General features: G+C 35.7%; 1 pseudogene; it reads right to left on the minus strand.

Moving 5' to 3' along the window:
• Positions 1-4436: 4436 nt before the first annotated feature.
• LOC149159354 (beta-phenylalanine coenzyme A ligase-like) lies at positions 4437-13010 on the minus strand (annotated as a pseudogene).
• Between the last annotated feature and the right edge of the window lie 9583 nt (positions 13011-22593).

Raw genomic sequence — 22593 nt, forward strand, 5'->3', positions numbered from 1 at the left:
TAAAATTATATTACTAAATTTTTATAAAAATATAAAAAAATTACAATATTTAAATTGTAGTAAAATACAAATTATATATATATATATATATATATATATATATATATAAGTAATTTAATTTATGTAATATTTTTATAAATTCTTATAACAATGGATGATTAAGTTAGAAGCATCGTGAAGCCAGTACAAGTTCATCCAATCAAATTCATTGTAAAATAAAAAAAAATTATAATAATATTTTTATTTTTATTTTTTATAATAATTTAATTATATGTATTTTACTAATATTATCTCGTTTAAATTTATACATTTTTAAATTAAAAATAAATAATGGTTTAAATTATTTTTTATTTAAAAATAAATGCCATTTTTTAAATAAAGTGTTTTTTTCTAGAAAATTATAGAAATTTTAGTAAGATTTTGATAAAATTTGGTAGGGATTTTTGTAAATTCAAATTATAGATGTTAAACTTCAAGATTTTGAATGCCTCAAATTTTTTTGATGGTGCTGAATCCATTTTCACCATTAAATAATTCAAACAAATTTACTATAATTTTTTTTGAAAATTTTTAACCAAATTCTGCAATTCCTCATCCTCAGTGAAAAAATTACACCTAGAAAAGTGGAAACCTAAACACTTCGAACTAATTTAAAATTAAATGTAAAATTTTACTCAGTTCAACCCCGTTCACACAGTCATGGGCACGGAAACCTCAAATCTTTCTCCGATCACTTCGGAGATCATGACCGCACCTCCCATTAAACTTTCCCTCACCCTTAAATAAATGAAAATAATCTTAACTAAGAAAGGGTACTCGCGGAGATCGTGCGTTCTGTGTGAATCATTAGCTTCCAATCTGTTGTTAAAATTAAAAAGCACCTTTCTATGAAAGTACGTGATAGAAAGTACGTGATACGATGGGCAAAATTGGCTATGGTAAATGGTAGATCTATATAGAAATACTAGCAATTGCAACAGATGTTGCAAAGGAAATGCCGTAAGACATAATTTTTGAAGAATAAATCACATGTAAAATATGTAAAAAAATGTTATTTTTAAGAATAAATCACATGTAAAATATGTAAACAAGATGCCATTCAAACGTAAAATATGTAAACAAGACGCCATTCAATAAAATATGTAAACAAGATGCCATTCAATAAAATATGTAAACAAGATGACCTTCAAACGTTTTTATTAATATTTTTTCTAATTCAATTGTGTTAGATTACCAATTTTCATTTTTATAGAGATTAATTTTATTTCAAAAAAACAACCACCACAGTGAATTAAATATTTTTTCTAATTCAATTGTGTTAGATTACCAATTTTCATTTTTATAGAGATTAATTTATTTAAATTTCATTGGGCTAATAATTTCAATATTCTAAAATCTATAATAAAAACAACCACTACAGTAAATTAAATTATTGAAATTATCTATTTGAATTTCACTTCTTTTAAACACATTTTAGATTTATTACCTATTATACCATTTTAATAAATTAATATTCCTAATTTAAACATTTTTCCAAATTTTGTAACCAAAATGGAAAAAGAAAATAACCAAGAATTAATGAATTAACGCACTAAAACTCAATAATTTGAAGAGTTACCACGTTTTTTTGTAGTACCATATAGATTTACAGCTTGATTTAGAAAAGTAACGTTTAAAAAAATTTAAAACAAGAGAAGAAAATAAATTATCTATATCACATGAGATATAAAAACTTAAATAGAAGCACAGTGTTGCATGGTTCTTGCTTATGTCTAATGTTGATCCCACAACTGAAGCATAGGCTCGTTCCACTCTTTTGTCATGAAGAGCTACAACGTTGTCTGTAGTAACAAAGTAACGTTTAAAAAAATTTAAAACAAGAGAAGAAAATAAATTATCTATATCACATGAGATATAAAAACTTAAATGGAAGCACAGTGTTGCATGGTTCTTGCTTATGTCTCATGTTGATCCCACAACTAAAGCATGGGCTCGTTCCAGAGTACTCTTTTGTCAAGATAAGTAACCGATTATTGGGATTTGCAAGCGTGAAGGAGGATACGAAATGATACAAGGTGTTCAAGGGTGACATAAATACCCTCAAATATAACAAATGTAATTTATATTTATTGTCAAGATAAGTAACCGATTATTGGGATTTGCAAGCGTGAAGGAGGATACGAAATGATACAAGGTGTTCAAGGGTGACATAAATACCCTCAAATATAACAAATGTAATTTATATTTATATATATACGTATACATGTGTTAGTTAGCTGTTGTATCTATATGTGAAAATTTTGAAAATAAGATATAAAAATTAAAACAAAAAACTAAATATATTTAATTAAATATCAAATCGATATTTATAAAACATTTTATTTAAAACTCATAACATTCCTCTACATAAAAAAACTTAATTAAATAATAAAAACACACATCCCAACCAATTTAATGCCAATCCCATTCCAAGGCATCTTATTTACAACTCGTAACATTCATCAACATGAAAACTTAACTAAAACCCACAAAAAAATCATGATAAAAACGAATAATGAAAAATCATGATATAAGCACATAAAAAGACACATCCCAAACATTAACTAAAACGCACAAAAAAATCATGATAAAAACGAATAATGAAAAATCATGATATAAGCACATAAAAAGACACATCCCAAACATTAGAAAAATCTCAACATGATAAAAAGTCATATCTTCGAGTATAATAAAATTTGTGACAACAAATCACACGTATATTGTTGATCCAAAACCTTGGCTTTCCATTACTGAACTTGATAAATTGAAATAAATCCAAGATTAATATATATATATATAATGTGGAAGGGAGCGTGTAACAAACAAAGATTCGGTTCAGAGAAGACCGAAACAACTTTCTGGTCGGTCGGCCATTTTTTCAAGAAACGTTCAAAGTGTATCATGCTTTCACAACGACTGCTATCACTGCACTCAATTATGGAACAGGCAGTCAAATTAAGCTGTCCCGGTGCACTGTCAGCAATATAAAATTTTAGAAAAGAAAAAACAACATAAAATGCACTGAATGCATACTGCCCTTGCCATCGTCAACGTCCCAACGAAGACACTTTTTGGCCGGTAATAAAAAATGGGGAACAGATTTGGTGGCCTACTAGTTGCAGGCAATGATACCCACTTTAAGCTCTGTAACCAAAAGTGAGTAGAGTAGTGGGTTGGTAGCAGTGAGCGAGAGAGTCCACAGTCCACAGGCGGTAGATAATATGAGGCTATTCCTTCCTTCATCTTTAACAAATGGATATATTCTAATCAGTGTGCTGGTAATTTGCAGGTTGCAGGGAAGGGTTGTTGTGGTCACAGGAGGCGCCAGCGGAATCCGAGAGGCAAGCGCCAAGTCGTTCGTGGAGAATGGAGCGAAAGTAGTGATTGCAGACATTCAGGACGACCATGGAAACCGTCTCGCTCAATCCCTCGCTCCCAATGCCTGTCGTGTCCAGTGAAACCACTTTCCAACATAGTGGAATGCAGAGAAAATGATATCAGTGTTACTAACTTCCTGCAGGTATCAATCTTCACCACGTAGACGCAATGATATCAATGTTCCTAACCGCCTGCAGGTATCAATCTTCGTCGCGTAGTCACTTCGGAGCTTGGGAGTTAGTAACTGTCGCCGCGTAGTCACTTCGGAGCTTGGGAATTAGTAACTGTCTGAACATATTAATCCGACGGTAGAAGATAGTTCTATCGTCTAACATCGAGAATCGAGGGTGGACAATTGCACACGGTAGCATCCAGGGGTGTTGATTTCAAAGGGAAACGCCTTACGGCGTAATAAATGTCTATAAATTAGCATTTGCAACAGATGTTGCAAAGAAAACACCATAAGGCATAAAGTGCAGAAATCCATTATCCATATAGTGTGTGCATTATGTCCATGACCTAAATATCAACATATCTATTCACTTTTTCTAAATGTTGTAACCAACCATAATTATAGAAATATTCTTAAATGTGTACCAATATTTATAGGCACACTCCCTATAGAAAAACACTAACTGCAAAAATAAAGATAGAAGAAACTCACGATGACACTATTCAACAAGAACTAAAGAAGAATATAGATATGGGGATTCGTTAAATATTTCAATGGGAAAGGACAAATATAACATGGAGGAAATGTCAAATAATAAACCAAACCAATCATCAGAAAGGAATATAACCTGCCACACATCCGTTGCTGAGTATCAGAACAGCTCTAATGAACTCAATGTTGATGAAACTCAAATTTCCTTTATAGTAAAAAGCAATCAGCTACAGAAAGGTATTTTGGTTCCTCCATCTTCTGAAGTTAGTTCTAATACATTCAATAATCTAGACAAAAGCTTGAAAAAAACTTCAATGAGCAGTGCTATTTATATGTTTCTCCCAATACAAAATTATCATTCCCTGTTCAACAAAGGCAGTGAAACGATCCCTAAGCCTGTGAATGCATTGGACCACTGATAAGTACAATTCTTAACATTAGAGAAGTAACAGAGGTCACCTGTTCGTAGCCAACCATCCGAATCCAGAGTTGAACTAGTCGCTTCCGGATTGCTGAAATAACCTGCAATAGAGTAAAACTAATTTTTTAAATCTTTAAATCTGACCTTTAAAAGATCTGTTTATTTAAGGCAACGATACATTTCCACGATCCTCATCTGCCAGAAGTTTCCTTTTCCAACAGATGTAATTTTCTCAGGGTTAAGCGAAGAAGTCAAGTTCAAGGGCTTGCTTCACCACAGCTAATTGAGAACCTCCAGAGAATTGGATTGGAATTCTTTCCACTTGCATAACTCTATTCCACCATCTTAAAATTTTGTTTGTTGGTAGAAAACTTCAATGAAATACTTCCTCTCTAGAGCAGGTTTTGAACTATGCATTGTATTTAAGGTTGTCTCTTGTTCAATATCTTTATTATGAACAAAAGAAAGTTTCAGAAAGAGAACATACCTTTCATGACATATGGACCACGAAGCCACAGTTCTCCTTTCTAGTTTGGGGGCAGAGGAGCTCCTAAAACAAGATCAACTATCTTTTCTTCAGTATTTGGAGACAACAAGCCAGTCGTTCCATAATGTCTACTTTCTTCTTGACTGTCTGTGGATGCCCCCATTCCCATTGTTTCCGTTAGCCCATAGCACTGCAAAATATCATGCAACCTTACTTGAGAAAAATCATAGCCTAGGTGTAAGCTTACCGAGATAGTTGTAAGGTCATGGCTCTAATACCTTGGTAGCAAGCAAAAAAATGGCAGAAACTGTCTTAGTTGTTGATGATTAGTCAGAGATATTCAATGCTCAATGCAAGCCCCTGTACTTGTTAGATGCTTGTGTGTAAGCATGGCTAGGCATATACACGCTGGCTAAGAAGACCCCATAGGTGTGATGTTGCTAATATCTGCGATCCACCATCCAGGATATACTTCAAATTACCTCTAAATGCTTTCTATGTTTGGTACACGTGCCCCTGGGCTCTAGAGTATCATATGGGTGGGAAAAAGCTATCAGTCAAACCTCTGTGCAGGCCAAGAAAAGGCTGATCCTACCCATACAATCATCTGCTTAGTAGGCTTCAAGTTTGTGACTAGCGATTTTTTAATCCCAGATGCCTAGTCACCTAGGCTATAGCAATTTGGCCCCAAAGACAAACACCACTACTGTGCACAGATTTAGCCAGACTACACAACCTGGTTTGTTAAGAGGAAGGAAATATTCCTAACATCGAAGCCGGAATATAGTCTAATGAACTCTACTTTTCCTTGAGGTGAGTGATTCTTGAATGCAGATTCTTGTTTCTAAAAACTTGAAAAAAGTCTGTGGATTTTAATCTTGACTTTGTTATAGATAACTAGAAGGAAAAGTTATTGCTTATTAGTTCAATTCCAAAATACTTTTCTCTGATCCATATCTAGGGCCAGATGAATTTCAACAATAGATTCCAAATCTGGCTAGTAAAAGCTCTGTTGTATAGGTACTGAAAGGTCAATCCTGTGTTTAAAGGTAAATATAGAAGGCACCTGTTAGCCCTCATTTTCCCTTATAGGAAGACCACTGCACTAGGCTAAAAATGAATGAGGCACACTTAACCTACCTAATAAAGAGGGATAGTAACTTTTTATACCCTCCTGAGTGGTTGGAGAGAGTGATTATCTAGTCAGTGTCCATATCTTTAAATTATGTAAAAGAAAGCAAGTTAGTGTTCTAGTATTTGTATTTCTATAGTAAGTAGACCAGCATGGCAGAAAAGAAGAAAACAACTTTACTTGTCTTATTGTGACTCTAGGGAACCAAGAAATATAATCCTCTGTAGACTCTTTGCTCAGGGGAGCTCCACCACATATAATAGTGTGCAAAGAACTCAAATCATATTTCTTTGCAATATCGACTTTGTTCATAGCCAACAGGATGGGAGGCACAAGAGGCAAATAGGTGATTCTGTATTTCTGAATCAATCGAAGCATCTCCATGAGATCAAACTTAGACAGCACAACAATGATGGATCCGGAACCAAGCAACGCACAAGCAAAAGCCGCAAGCCCATATATATGAAACATGGGCACCATACCCATGAACGAATTAGTAAGCCACAGTTCTCCTTTCTGGTTTGGGGGCAGAGGATCTCCTGAAACAGGATCAACTATCTTTGCTTCAGTATTTGGGGACAACAAACCAACCGTTCCATAGTGTCTACATTCTTATTGACTGTCTGTGGATGCCCCCATTCCCATTGTTTCCATTAGCCCATAGCACTGCAAAATATCATGCAACCTTACTTGAGAAAAAGCATAGCCTAGGTGTAAGCTTATCGAGATAGTTGTAAGGTCATGGCTCTAATACCTTGGTAGCAAGCAAAAAAATGGCAGAAACTATCTTAGTTGTTGATGATTAGTCAGATATTCAATGCTCAATGCAAGCCCTTGTACTTGTTAGATGCTTGTGTGTAAGCATGGCTAGGCATATACACGCTAGCTAAGAAGACCCCATAGGTGTGATGTTGCTAATATTTGCGATCCACCATCCAGGATATACTTCAAATTACCTCTAAATGCTTTCTATGTTTGGTACACGTGCCCCTGGGCTCTAGAGTATCATATGGGTGGGAAAAAGCTATTAGTCAAACCTCTGTGCAGGCCAAGAAAAGGCTGATCCTACCCATACAATCATCTGCTCAGTAGGCTTCAAGTTTGTGACTAGCTATTTTTTAATCCCAGATGCCTAGTCACCCAAGCTATAGCAATTTGGTCCCAAAGACAAACACCACTACTATGCACCAGATTTAGCCAGACTACACAACCTGGTTTTAGTTCCATGCAATAGATATTTAATCCCCTTTAGTTTAATTTTCTTCTATTAATTTGTCTGGTTAGATTCCTTGGGTTGATGGTTGGGGCCTTGATCTCTCGTCAAATGATTTTAATATCATTGTTTCGGATGTTCCCTCCACTCAAAGGTGTAGATGGATCTTACTTCGTGACTAGATCTTACTTCATGTTTGCAATGGCAGAATCACATTACGAAGGAATCTTCCCACGACAAACCATAGATTTTTTCCACTCCAATAGTTTGCACTGGCTAAGATCTATAATTTTAAGATTTGAAGATATTTTATAGTTTCTACATAAATAAATTTATAAAACCCATTAAACATCATACTATGGATTTTCAATATAATTTCAACGAATGTTATTCATCTGTGTATGATATCAGGGTAGGTAAAATTTGAAATTCCAAAGTGGTTTTAGTTCATAGAAAAACATATCTTAACGCAGTTATACATTAAACTATAACACATTCCAAATGCTCTTATGAAATGCCTCCGTGTATTATTTTCAGTTCATTCGGTGTTTGAATATTTTGTGTACATACATCCTTTTTCCAAAAGAATTGAAGTCTTAAAATCAAATACAATGAAAAATCTTTGATATTACATCCCCCATTGTACACAAAAAAAAATTACAATTTCTTAGACTGATACCTATAAAAATTAAGAATAAATTCGTTGGTTAAGGTAGTCTAACAGTGATAATGTGTGCTCTTGTTGCACATCCTGGCCCCTGTGCATAAACATAAGAACATGCCTGTGGATTCTTATAGTAACAACATCAAAAGCAGTGATTTGAAGTCAGGAAAATACAAACAGCTGAAACCCTTTAACATGAAGAAAGGATGCAGTTGCAGAGTCACGATAGCCTAGTTGGCCCAGAGGATGGATGCCCTCCAAGTTGATCTTTTGATTCTCAATCTAGAAATTAAAGATCAATGTCCAACGATTTCAAATGAGATGGGTGATGTTAACAACTTGAAAATGAGATCAGGTCGTCAAGAGGACGAGTCACGAGATGGACGCCTTAAGGAGAGAAATAGAGGCCATCAAAGACCATCTCAACAACCTGTCTGTCCGCTCAGTGACACGGCCAGTGCCATCACCTCATTTTCTGTTGAAGGATCAGATCTGAACAATTCACTTGAAAACAATAGTAGGTCCACTATCATCAAGGATATTATCATAATTTAGTAGTCATATATATCGCAAATTTTGTAAGTTGTTGGGAAATTCTGTAAAGTCTTTACAAACAAATTCATTGTTTTTTAGCCCATAATCACCCTCCTCACGTAACGTATGAAATATTCTTGATTAGGAGAAGGACATTGAAATTTTTGAAGAGATATCTATGAAATTTCCTAATGTACTTGCGGCAAGCCAGACACCGAATTATATAATACAAATACTCTTTCGAGTTAAAAAAAATAACAGTGGAAATGTGTGCTCCCGTAGACTTTTGTGACAACCTTGCACAATTTTAACTGAAGAAGCCTTTCTCAAAGATGAAACGCAAATTTACAAGGAGTAATCAGAGGGTAAAACCATAGCATGCCCTTATGACATATGTCATCAAATCTGCAAAGGAAGCGAATTAATGTAAATGAATTACGATCGATATTTCCCAAAAGATTTACTGATTTTCAGAAATGAAGGATCATAGGAAATGAAGTTGATTAGCATGCCATTAAAATGCAGAACTAGGTAAACTGTGAATTCAAGAAAATTGATACCTGGAATATAAAACTACAAAAATGATTTATAAAACACATCAAATTCAACTAAAATATTAGTACAAGGATTTGTAAAAACTATGGATAGTGGCAACAACTGATATACGAATAACAACGAATCCAATATGTTTCAAAATGTTTTATAAAGTATTCTTTCAATCCTTCGCAGTTCCAAACTCCACATAAACCCTTAACTATTTGACCATATTTAAAATTCAACTACTAAGTGAAATAGAAATCCATATCACAGTTCCAAACTCCAAAGAAACCCTTAACTAGTTAACTGTATTTAGAATTCAAATACTAAGTGAAATAGAAATCCATATCATCACAGGGGTCATGACTAACAAATACGATTCAAATTTGGCTTCTAAAGCTTGAATTAGACTCTTATACCCCGTTGTCCTAAGCATGCATTCAAAACAGGGCAGATTCGTGAGAAAGAGTAAGTGTAACTCTGTCGCAAGAAATGTTGTAAAAATAAGGCCTAGATTCTTCATGAGTTGATTGGATGCCAGTTTTTGCACTTATTCGAGCACTTATTTGAACTATCACCAGGGCTCTTCCTTAATATTGTGGAAAAAACTTCAATGAGTAGTGCTCTTTATATGTTTCTCCCAATACAAAATTATCATTCCCTGTTCAACAAAGGCAGTGAAACGATCCCTAAGCCTGTGAATGCATTGGACCGCTAATAATTACACTAGGCTAAAAATAAATGAGGCACACTTAACCTACCTAATAAAGATGGATAGTAACTTTTTATACCCTCCTGAGTGGTTGGAGAGAGTGATTATCTAGTCAGTGTCCATATCTTTAAATTATGTAAAAGAAAGCAAGTTAGTGTTCTAGTATTTGTATTTCTATAGTAAGTAGACCAGCATGGCAGAAAAGAAGAAAACAACTTTACTTGTCTTATTGTGACTCTAGGGAACCAAGAAATAAACTCCTCTGTAGACTCTTTGCCCAGGGGAGCTCCACCACATATAATAGTGTGCAAAGAACTCAAATCATATTTCTTTGCAATATCGACTTTGTTCATAGCCAATAGGATGGGAGGCACAAGAGGCAAATAGGTGATTCTGTACTTCTGAATCAACTGAAGCATCTCCACGAGATCAAAATTAGACAACACAACAATGGTGGATCCGGAACCAAGCAACGCACAAGCAAAAGCCGCAAGCCCATATATATGAAACATGGGCACCATACCCAGGAATGAATTAGTAAGCCACAGTTCTCCTTTCTGGTTTAGGGGTAGAGGAGCTCCTGAAACAGGATCAACTATCTTTGCTTCAGTATTTGGAGACAACAAGCCAACCGTTCACCGAAGCATCTCCACGAGATCAAACCTAGACAGCACAACAATGGTGGATCCGGAACCAAGCAACGCACAAGCAAAAGCCGCAAGCCCATATATAAGAAACATCAAATCTGCAAAGGAAGAGAATTAATGTAAATGAATTACAATCGATATTTCCCAAAAGATTTACTGATTTTCAGAAATGAAGGATCATAGGAAATGAAGTTGATTAGCATGCCATTAAAATGCAGAACTAGGTAAACTGTGAATTCAAGAAAATTGATACCTAGAATATAAAAATACAAAAATGATAAAATATGTTATAAAACACATCAAATTCAACTAAAATATTAGTACAAGGATGTGTAAAAACTATGGATAGTGGCAACAACTGATATACGAATAACAACGAATCCAATATGTTTCAAAATGTTTTATAAAGTATTCTTTCAATCCTTCACAGTTCCAAACTCCACATAAACCCTTAACTATTTGACCATATTTAAAATTCAACTACTAAGTGAAATAGAAATCCATATCACAGTTCCAAACTCCAAAGAAACCCTTAACTAGTTGACCGTATTTAGAATTCAAATACTAAGCGAAATAGAAATCCATATCACAGTTCCAAACTCCAAAGAAACCCTTAACTAGTTGACCGTATTTAGAATTCAAATACTAAGCGAAATAGAAATCCATATCATCATAGGGGTCATGACTAACAATTACGATTCAAAATTTGGCTTCTAAAGCTTGACTTAGACTCTTATACCCCGTTGTCCTAAGCATGCATTCAAAACAGGGCAGATTCGTGAGAAAGAGTAAGTGTAACTATGTCGCAAGAAATGTTGTAAAAATAAGGCCTAGATTCTTCATGAGTCGAATGGATGCCAAATTCTGCGCTTATTCGAGCACTTATTTGAACTATCACCAGGGCTCTTCCTTAATATTGTGAAAAAAACTTCAATGAGCAGTGCTCTTTATATGTTTCTCCAAATACAAAATTATTATTCCCTGTTTAACAAAGGCAGTGAAACGATCCCTAAGCCTGTGAATGCATTGGACCACTGATAAGTACACTAGGCTAAAAATAATTGAGGCACACTTAACCTACCTAATAAAGATGGATAGTAACTTTTTATATCCTCCTGAGTGGTTGGAGAGAGTGATTATCTAGTCAGTGTCCATTCTTTAAATTATGTAAAAGAAAGCAAGTTAGTGTTCTAGTATTTGTATTTCTATAGTAAGTAGATTAGCATGGCAGAAAAGAAGAAAACAACTTTACTTGTCTTATTGTGACTCCAGGGAACCAAGAAATAAACTCCTCTGTAAAATCTTTGCTCAGGGGAGCTCCACCACATATAACAGTGTGCAAAGAACTCAAATCATATTTCTTTGCAATATCGACTTTGTTCATAGCCAACAGGATGGGAGGCACAAGAGGCAAATAGGTGATTCTGTACTTCTGAATCAACCGAAGCATCTCCACGAGATCAAACTTAGACAGCACAACAATGGTGGATCCGGAACCAAGCAACGCACAAGCAAAAGCCGCAAGCCCATATATATGAAACATGGGCACCGTACCCAGGAACGAATCAGTAAGCCACAGTTCTCCTTTCTGGTTTGGGGGCAAAGGAGCTCCTGAAACAAGACCAACTATCTTTGCTTCAGTGTTTGGAGACAACAAGCCAGCCGTTCACCGAAGCATCTCCACGAGATCAAACCTAGACAGCACAACAATGGTGGATCTGGAACCAAGCAACGCACAAGCAAAAGCCGCAAGCCCATATATAAGAAACATGGGCACCATACCCAGGAACGAATCAGTCTGATTCCGGGTACTATTCTCAGGAGTGAATCCCAAGCGCTTCAGCACAATGCAAACCATAGCAATCAGATTTCTGTGGGTGGAAATGACCCCTTTGCTCATTCCAGTAGTCCCGGAGGAATAGAGCAGTGTGGCAGTATCGTCTTGCCGGATTTTAACAACAGGGGCATGGGCAGGATTCGAAGTCAGGAGCTTGTCTAGAGTAGAGATGTAATTTTGGTCATTCTGAGAGGCTAATTCAGATGAAGAAGAAGAAATGAGCACAATGGCCAATTTGGTGGCTGCCAATTTGACAGCCAAAGATGGCGTGGCGAAGGCCAACACGGCTGCTGAGTCTCTGGCTTGCTTCGCTATCTCAGCCGCGGTATTTAGCGGATTGGTGGTCGTAACGATGGCTCCAATGGACAAGACAACCATGCAGATTATGGGGAAATAGATTGAATTCGGTGAGAGGATGAGTACAACGTCGGATTTTCTGATGCCAAGGCCGGCCAAACCAGCAGCAAGTGATTTTACGCTCTGCCATAGTTGGGGAAATGCGGTGGTTCCCCAGTGGTAGAGTCGATGAGGGCTATGCGGCCATTGTGGCCATAGTTTGGGAAATGTGGTGGCTTCCCCAGTGGTAGAGTCGATGAGGGCTATGCGGCCATTGTGGCGAAGCGAGGAGATGTAGGTGGGGAGATCCAGGAATTTGTCTTTGGGGAAAATCCACTGGTTTTCGATTGCTGTAGTACGTCTGGTTGGAGCTGCAATATTCGTTGCGGGGATCAATCTGGAGACCCATTGCTCTGTGGAATAACTTTGTTCGCTTCAGCGTCCCGGTGCAGGCTCATTCCAAACCCTGCGACGGTTGCAGTGATTCCAAACCCTGCGACGGTTGCGGTGACGTGAGGTTATCGTGAACAGTTCCAACCACTCAACTACCTTCCCTTGATCGAACGATTAACAATCCTCTAATCTTCTAACACATAATCTAACGGCACACAGGGATGACAAGTAGATTTTAGGGAAGTTCATTTCAGAGGGAAACGCCTTACGGCGTAATTAAGAAAGTGATTTAATGAATTTATTTAAAATAATATTAATCAATTCAGTGTTAAATATAATATTTAATATAAGAAATGTCAATTTAATTGTTCTTATAAAATTATTATAAAAATATAAATATACAATAAATTTAAAATATTCAAAATTAATATTTATTTAGATTAAATATTTTACAATCCAACAAAAACAACTCTTACATTTGAATTACTTGAAATTTTTTAGCTTTTAAAAAATTTGCATCTTAAAACTTTAATTACTTCAAGTAATATTTTAATTAAATAATTTTAATGTGTAACTTACATTATAGTGGATTTTAATGCACTTCAAACTTTAGAATTAGTTTTAATTATTTAATTATATATATTATTTAAAAAAATTATATTTATAATATATTACAATAATAATAATTGTTTTTTGTAAGTTTGGTAGGACTCCGATTTTCATGTCCATTACACACCCCGGGGGAAGGGTAGCCCAAGATTTGAACCCAAGAATTCCGGTTCGGTGACACTTCATTTATTTATTATAAGTTGATATTGTTTGGAAAAACTATTAACTCTTTGGCCAAAAGCATTACCTTGTAATATATAACGTGTACTCGGTATATACAAGACTCTATTGAGATTTATGCAATTCAGTTTTAAACTTAAACAAGAGGGGCTGTGGGGCAGTTAGTCTCTGCCCGATGCCCTATGTGGATGTTCAAAGCAATAGTAAGCAATGTTTAACCTGCTATAACCAGGAGGCAAAAGATTGATTTTCCCTGATTGAAGCTTGAAGGCTATGCTCTGTTCTGCAATGGTGGGAGCATTTCTACTACTATTGAGTGAATCAGGTCTCCATCTAAAGGCCAGTCATATTGAAGTTAGAACCAGAAGAGGCCAAGAATTTAGTAGGCCTGAGTCTTATAGGAAAGTCAAGTTGTTCTTAACTGCATAAGAAAACAAACCAAACAACCAAACAAGTTAGCAAAGTCAAGTTGTTCTTAACTGAACCAAACAAGTTTTCATGTGAAGTGTAGTCTAGTCTACGTGTAGAGCTAGTGAAAACAACAGGTTTTAGTTACACACTGCTATCTTAAGGCCAGTCATGTTAGCTTGTTGCAGTTGCTGCTACTTTCGCTGCAAATTGTTATCCACATCAGCAAAGAAAGTTGCAGACCAAAACCGGAATTTTCTGTCCCCCGATGATTTGAAAGAAGACTGACAAGGAGAGAATCTCTGGAACATTCTCTGGAGCCATATAACTGGAAGTCTTTTTGGAGCTAAAAAAAAACAACAATATAAAGTAACCCATTATATAGGGCATCAACTGGAACCAAAGCTACCTTACAAAAACCAAGGTTTCGTTGAGAACTGAATCAACAAACAAAACCCATGTATTGGATTTTTGTTTTAAGGAAACATCCAAAAAGAACACAACAATTAACAATGCTAAAATTTCAATAGATTACCATTATTTGCCCAATTAATATTACGATATCTTACAACCAATCAGACAAATTTAGTGTTCATCTTGATTGTAGACAAATTTTGCAAAGATAATTTAAAAAGACCAAGAAAACAAAAAGAAAACCTCCCATATGTCAAATTGAATCCTGATCATGATCCTAAATAAACTTTCCCTCTCACAGGAGCTTTGTACAACACTAGAAAAAGATATAAATAGAAAATGCCAAATGCCAAACATCTTGCCCAGGAGCATTTTGTAACGTACCCCGGTAACCTCACATGTAAAAGCAGGGAGTTAGAATTTTTTTTATACAAATTACCCACAAGTAATTATCCAATTCACAACTCCACAATTCCTCATTAACCATTAGATATAATGTTCATTAGTACATCAAGTAAATTGCAACAAAAGACAGTAAGTTACATAACCATTAACCACCACTGTGGTAGTGTAATAACATAAACTGTCTCATGAATCCTTGCATCCATTTCATGATTTCCTTAACCATATTAATTAATCACATACTTGGACATTATGATTATCCCATCAAATAAAGAACCATCATCATCAAGGATTCAACATCATCAAACTGACACAAAAGGCAATCACACCATTGAACACCAATATACCCTGGAAACCCCGTAGGGTGAAAACAAGCGAACGTTTAATCTTATTATTAGATTCTCGTGAGGGATTTCACCCTTCACTCAATGGCTTATAAGGGATTCCATCCCTTAACCATTGTTATAAAATCATTACAATGAATTATCATTAAGTTGTCACATAACTAGCTAAAAGCTAATACATTTTCCATGAAACCCTTTACTTACATACCGCCACATGCAACATTCCTTGTGACAAGATTGTTCTAGCATTGTACGATTCCACAACTCGTACTCATCTACATGGACCATTAATCCTTTTCCTGCCACAATGTTAAACATCACTTTTCTTTGGCACCAACCGCCTTCGTTTCCTGTCAATGTTGTCGTCAACAAGCTTTGGCAACAAGATTAGATACAACATTAATCAATCAATACTCAACCTCTAAAAGTGATCTTTTAACATCTACTCATGTGCATGAGCAAGCATGACATACTAATTAACTAGTACATATGTTCAAGTAAATACTTGTTTTACTTCCACAATGTTTATTCACATTAATGCATAATTCTCTTTAAGAGATCTAACCCATTAGTTCTACTAAAATGTATAACGCAATCGTTATATCTTCATACATGTAATAAACTGTTGTTCCTATGCTTATGCACAAGTGTTCTTTTCACATAGTTATTTTTCGAGAACTCAACATAGTTTCTCTAACATACAAAGAACATAACTCTATATCACAATGACTATTATTTGTGCAAACCATAGCTTATCATAATAGCCTTTCTTTAATGTATGCAACACATATTCCCTTCACTAGAATACTACCATCATTTCATGCAACAAACAACATACTTCTTTCTTAAAGGAAGTCATTATAACCTCATTTCTCTATCTTCCTATATGAGGGTTTCTCATGCTTCCCTTTCAAGTTATTATAGATACCCATCTTTATGCATAAAAATCAAGAAACAATAACAATGTTAACTTAACCTTTTATGCACCACAATCAGGAAATCGACACAACTCATTTAGAAAAACAATCTTTTCAAGAGATTATCATTTCCAAGAAAGATAACAAAATCACTTTCTCTACGTACACACAAAATTATATTTCCAATGTCACAAGGGCTACCCTTTTTTGCATGCAACATGTGTTTTTTCCTAACACAATTAATTTTACTTCAAGCACATAATCTTTTCATGAATCAAGTATGGATTCTGGTTCTTGTATGAACACTATTCATATGTGTCTTTAAAGGAAAGAACCTCTATTTTTGTTTTCAAGAGATCTCTCATAAAAGCCTACATTTTCATACATGAAGTATGCACTCTTTTTCTAAAAAGAAACTATAGAAATGAATATCTATGTGCCTAGAAGCACATCATTAGCTATTTCTATCATGCATGTAATGCATAATCGTTTCACAAGAAACTTAGAGATTAGCTAGTATCACAACACAATTAGCATATATCCTTTTTCAAGAAACTTTTATTAAAATACATATTTTAATTCAAGAAAAACTTGGCCACTTTTCACGCTATGTCCTCAGGACCTTTATATGCCTCACCTTCTTTTCTTAAGAAGATATTTTGGCTATATTTAGCAAGGATTTTATTCCAAGAAAATGACAAGAGACAAGCATTTCACACACAAGACTCACATGTAGTCTTTCTAAGAGGAACTACCTATTTTCTTTACCAAGAAAACATATAAAATAATCAATCTTTAACTGCATGTATTAACATATTTTCTTTACCAAGAAAACCTATACAATAATCAATCTTTTACTACATGCATTAAAATATTTTCTTTACCAAGAAAACATATAAAATATTCAATCTTTAACTGCATGCATTAACATATTTTCTTTACCAAGAAAACATATAAAATAATCATTCTTTTACTGCATGCATTAAAATACTTTCTTTACCAAGAAAATATATAAAATATTCAATCTTTTACTGCATGCATTAAAATACTTTCTCTACCAAGAAAACATATAAAACATTCAATCTTTAACTGCATACACTAACATATTTTCTTTACCAAGAAAACATATAAATAATCAGTCTTTAACTGACAATCCAAAGAAAACAACTTATTCTTTTCTATAAAGAATGTAGTTACTTATCTGATGGTGTAATATATTTGGATGATCTCTTGAAGACCAGAGAAAAACATCGCGCCTTGCAATAGTCTTAGGTTCTACGTTGCAGTCAGTAGGCAAAGTGAATCCTCTCATAAATTATACTCGTGCTCCAGCCAGCATGAAACAATAAGCTCAGTTCCTTTACAGTTGCAGGATTAAATGGCTCTTCTTCAAGCCTGGGCAAGTTTGGAACCGTCATAGTTATGAACAATATCATAACCAAAATTCCTGGCTCCGAATCTGCCTCTGACCATATTGTGGGCCGAGCGCAAGGAACATACGTGAACACAAATCTGGTTACTGGACTTGATTTCTTCATGGCTTTCACCGTTATCTTTCCGAATATGGAGAACAACGGCAGCACTTTTGAGTTGCAGGGAACCGATAGGTTCGATCAACCGCCATGTGAGTATGCGATTGTTGGAGGTATTTTTCTTGTGGTTGTGTGGTTGTTACCACCGAATCCCCTCATTCAGTTTCATGAGAATTAAGAATTAGTTTAATAACTGATTCGTAACTTTTGATTTTACCTTGGGTTATTTACGAGAGGGATATGACACATTCCAAACTAAAGTAACTCATCCAGAGACTAGCACGCTTGATTTGAAAAGATATTACTAAACAGCCGGCTGGAACAGCAATGGCTTGAAAGTCACAAAGCGATGGAACATGTGAATCATTGCCCTGTGTCAGTGAGGACCTATTCCTTAAATCGATGGTATGTCGAACATCTTTTGATCTTGTATCATCAGAACTTCTAAATTGGTGTCGTTTCAGAAATCCATGCATAGAGGTTTCAGAGTTTCCATTACCCTAAATATGAGGAGCAAGTGTCCCCACTTGAACCTTTTTAGTAAAATTTATGCCTGAAAGAGGGTATCCATTAGAGATGAGACCTGTACAAGACTCAGAGCTTCTAGTTAGACGAAAATTATGTTGCATTCCTTGCAGTGAAATTTGATCCATTGGAGAATGATTCTCATGCATACATTGTTCCAATGTGGCACCTGGTCGAGTGGCCAGATCTAATGAATCTAATCCTAGAGCCCTTGAGCTCAATGATTGTGTTGACAGAAGAGAGAGAGCACAACCAGAGCCAGGGACTCTTAAAATATTATGTGTAGCCGTTGCTACTTCTAGGCCAGTGTTCATTCCTGCTCCTGGTGGAAATGAAAAAGTTAAGGCTCAGTAAGATGGTTTGCTGGGTTCTGTGTATAATGTTGAATTCCTTGACTGAGAACGTTGGCAGGGGAAGCCTTGGAGCTCTGCAAGAGCTGGAGTTTCCTGTCAGCACTTTGATGGGACATAGCATTTGCAAAAGATGGGTGATTAACACCTGGTGTTTGTGGATGGCCATCAAACATCAATGGAGCCTCTGGTTTAACAGTCTTTGGAAAAGTCCCTTTCTCCTCACTATGATCATCCAAAACTGAACTTGAAAGAATCCTTGGGTGCATAAAGGATGATGCATCTATCAAAACGCCATTACACCTATTATCTGTTCATAAAAGCGAATATCGGTATTTATAACTCAGTACAAATCACACTACACTACTTCGATACTTTCATGATTCATCGCTCTTTTTATGCTTAAAGCAATAGTGTTATTGTGTTGATAATTAAATAGGCAGCGAATATTCAAGCTTTCTGCATTATACGAATTCCCAGAATTGATAATGGATTTTCTTTCTAAATAATGATTAATTTGATTTCTTGGGTCCCATTGATATCAATGGAAACACAAGATTCCTGGTTTAGAATTCCTGGTTTAAAGAAGGCTGTTAAGATCTCAAATCCACTTTGCTCATTCACGTGAGTCCATAATCAAATGGCAACGATCTATGTTTCTTGATGGGTACCTGCTGCAAGGGTAAATGCCGGTAAACAAAGAAGAAATCTAGGCAGGCCGATAAGCTCAAAATCATAGTAGTCAAGTATTAAGAAACACAATATGCTTCACATGCATAAAACAAAACTGTTGTAATTTGTGGTTTCTGCAATAATTAAAACTGCTATATTGAATGAAGGCTACACAGGATTGAGGACTGTAACTACTATATTGAATGAAGGCTACACAGGATTGAGTACTGTTGTAGCCAAAGGCTAGTAGCTATAACGTTGCTTAGATTTCCTATGAATTGGATGGTTTGAGTACAAGGGGTCCAAGGTGAATGCAAAGTACCATGCATTCTATCCCAACATCAGCCATAGAAGTAGGAATGAACACTTCAACGGTTGAAAATCCATAAATTACTCTAGTGGAGCCTCTAACATCTTTACATATTTACGTTGCTTTCACTCCAAGTGAGTCTTTAGTGAAAGTAGTGTTTTTTCTGGGCCTCTCAATAGTGGGAACTTGAAAGATGATACATTGATCTTGAAGAACAAAGCCCCAAGGTGGCATGAGAAACTTCAATGCTGGAGTTTGAATTTTCAAGGATGAGTGACAGTTGCATTTGTAAATAAATTTCCAAAGGTTGGAAAGGATTTGTTCACTATGGATTAGCAATATCCCTTCCAAGATTTTCAGGCATTTGCCATCTGTCTTAGTAGTTTCGACACTGTGTTGGCTTGTGAATAGGGGGACTCTAATGCTACTGGTTGATCACATTTGCTCGCCAATATACCTCAAAAGAATCAGAGGGTCTTGAATGCTTAAAAGTTCATATTGCTTCTCTCATCTTTGGGGATTGGCAATCTATTAATTTCAGATGGAAGTTCATGAGCTCAAGAGATTCAATGTGCATTATTGAAACATGATAACATAATTGATGGTAATAGCAATTTGATACAGTAAGTCTCAAGAAAAATTTAAGAACACGACACTAGTCTTTTATGTATATGAACATTTGGCCAACACCATGATGTTGGTATTATAGGTCTATGACTTTTTTATGACCTGTAATTGGAGCCTTTTTTGTTGTTGCTGCTTCTTTTTCAGGAGAAGTCCTTCCAAGCTCTTTTGTAAGGTCCTTCAAGCTGCTGGATGGTTGAGAATGAATATGCATGTACAAAATGCTTTATTTTCCTATGAATAGAAATGTGATTTTTGTTTCCTCACCCCTTCAAGCTATTGGATGGTTGAAAATGAATATGCATGTACATAATTCTTTATTTTCCTATGAATAGAAATGTGATTTATTTTATCCGAGGAAACAAAAATGATACACACCAAAAATGCTAAACTAAACCCACTTTGTTGCAAGTAGTGGATTATACCCTTGACTAAGGATCAAAAACAATAAATTCGAAAGCTTTTAAAGAATTATCTGCAGCTTTGACTGCAAGATGCCAAGGATAAAATAAAAGTGTCACCACTTTCAACAGATCTCTGAGCTAGTCCATTGTTTCTTAAAACACTTTATGATATTTACAAGAAAATTCTATAAATTTAATTTTTGGGAAAGATGCATGGGCATTTTGTAAGACAACAGGCTGTTAAAATCGGGTCTCAAGATAATGGAAAGCATGTCCTAAGGTCCATATATGTTGGCCCCAAATTTATGGTAAATGGTAGCTGAAAATGGACTAATTTTGTTAGGCCACGGGACGTACAACATTAAAGTTAATGCCGTGAAAAGCAACTTGGCATAAAATCAAAACAACCATAAATCCCTGCCATTATGGCATAAACAAAAGTGATCACACAAAGCTGTGAAAATCAATTAATTTGCGACAAGGTAGAAAAAATTCATGCCTCTCTACTTTTAGATTGTTTTTGAAGCTGCCTTACTCTACATGTTTGAAATCCTGAACCATTAAACAGTGGGAAAACTCTAAAATATCCCAGTTATGATTTCTAAAACTGTAAATAAAGAGCAAAACACATAAATTTCCCTAAAAAATCGTACAACCCGCGCATCATGCGAACATAATAATATGAATGTAGTGCGTGAATTCTTATATTAGACTGTGATACAAAATTGATGTCTATACACTGGGAATGTCAAACTGGCCAACTAGGAGACACTGTTTCCCTGAACAATAAACTCTTGGACATCTTCCAAAATTAGTATTCTAGAAACATCAAATTGAACACCAGGGTTGAACAATGAATCAACATAAACTCCTAGACAACAAAATATTCACTATGCTTCCAACACTACTAACCATGGCATTCATTCCCTTGCTTGTTAAAATATAACGGACATGGATCAATCCATACAAAATTTCTGCAGTCGACTCCAGCAATTCATTCTGTTCGCCTAGCCTTACAAGAATTCTGACTAGTCAGCTAGCTCTCATGAATAACATCAACGTCATAAATTAAATATATATCACTTAAATATAATGTGTGGAATCAAAAAAATAAAAAACCAAGTTAGTGGACTATGTGGGCCCTCGCATGAGATCCAAGTGCCTCACCGCTCCTTCCTTTGTCTCCATTACATAGCACACAATCCCTAACCACGCCACTTAATGTTGCATCAAAGCTAACATATGTGACTCAGTTCAGAAATCCAGCTCAACGGGAAGTGGCTACCAGCAACTCGCTCTTCCTTATTCCTACCTCATATTTTTATAAGAAAGTCTATCTTTGGGATCAGACCGATAGGAAGAACCACCTGAGGGAGAGAATCTATCTTTAAAACTCAACTGGGATCTGACCGACAGGAAGAACAACTTGAGGGCTAGGCCTTGTGAATCTTACTAGCCCAGAGCAGTTTCGATGTTCTCGCGGGTGCTAGGGGATAACTTGCAAAGGCATCAGCTTGCAGCCACAAAGATGTACAGGAGCTTGATGAATGTAGTGATGATGACTATATTGACATGGAGGTGGGATCGACCATATTTTGGGAAGCAGTTAGCAGGAGAAAACTGAATATGAAAAGAGCAGAGTCCAGAGATTTCGAGTTCGATATGTGTGTTATTGATGCCCAGGCCTGGAATGAGCTTGAGTCCTATTTTATAAAGGCCAGTTGCTTCCCCTGCATCTTCCTCCCTGTATTAAAATGGTGGAGAATTTGCTATCCTATGAAGTCAAATCCTCTCAGCATAGATTATTGGGGATTCCAGTCGAAGATTCAAAGAATATCTCCAGCATGAATAGTGAAGATAACGAGGAAATTGGCTGAAGATTCTGTTATTTTCACTCCTTATGAGCCC

This window comes from Pinus tabuliformis, chromosome 5_2, assembly GCF_031772625.1.
Source record: "Pinus tabuliformis cultivar Carrire ecotype Pingquan chromosome 5_2, CPIR1, whole genome shotgun sequence".
In the NCBI taxonomy this organism is placed as follows: Eukaryota; Viridiplantae; Streptophyta; class Pinopsida; order Pinales; family Pinaceae; genus Pinus; species Pinus tabuliformis.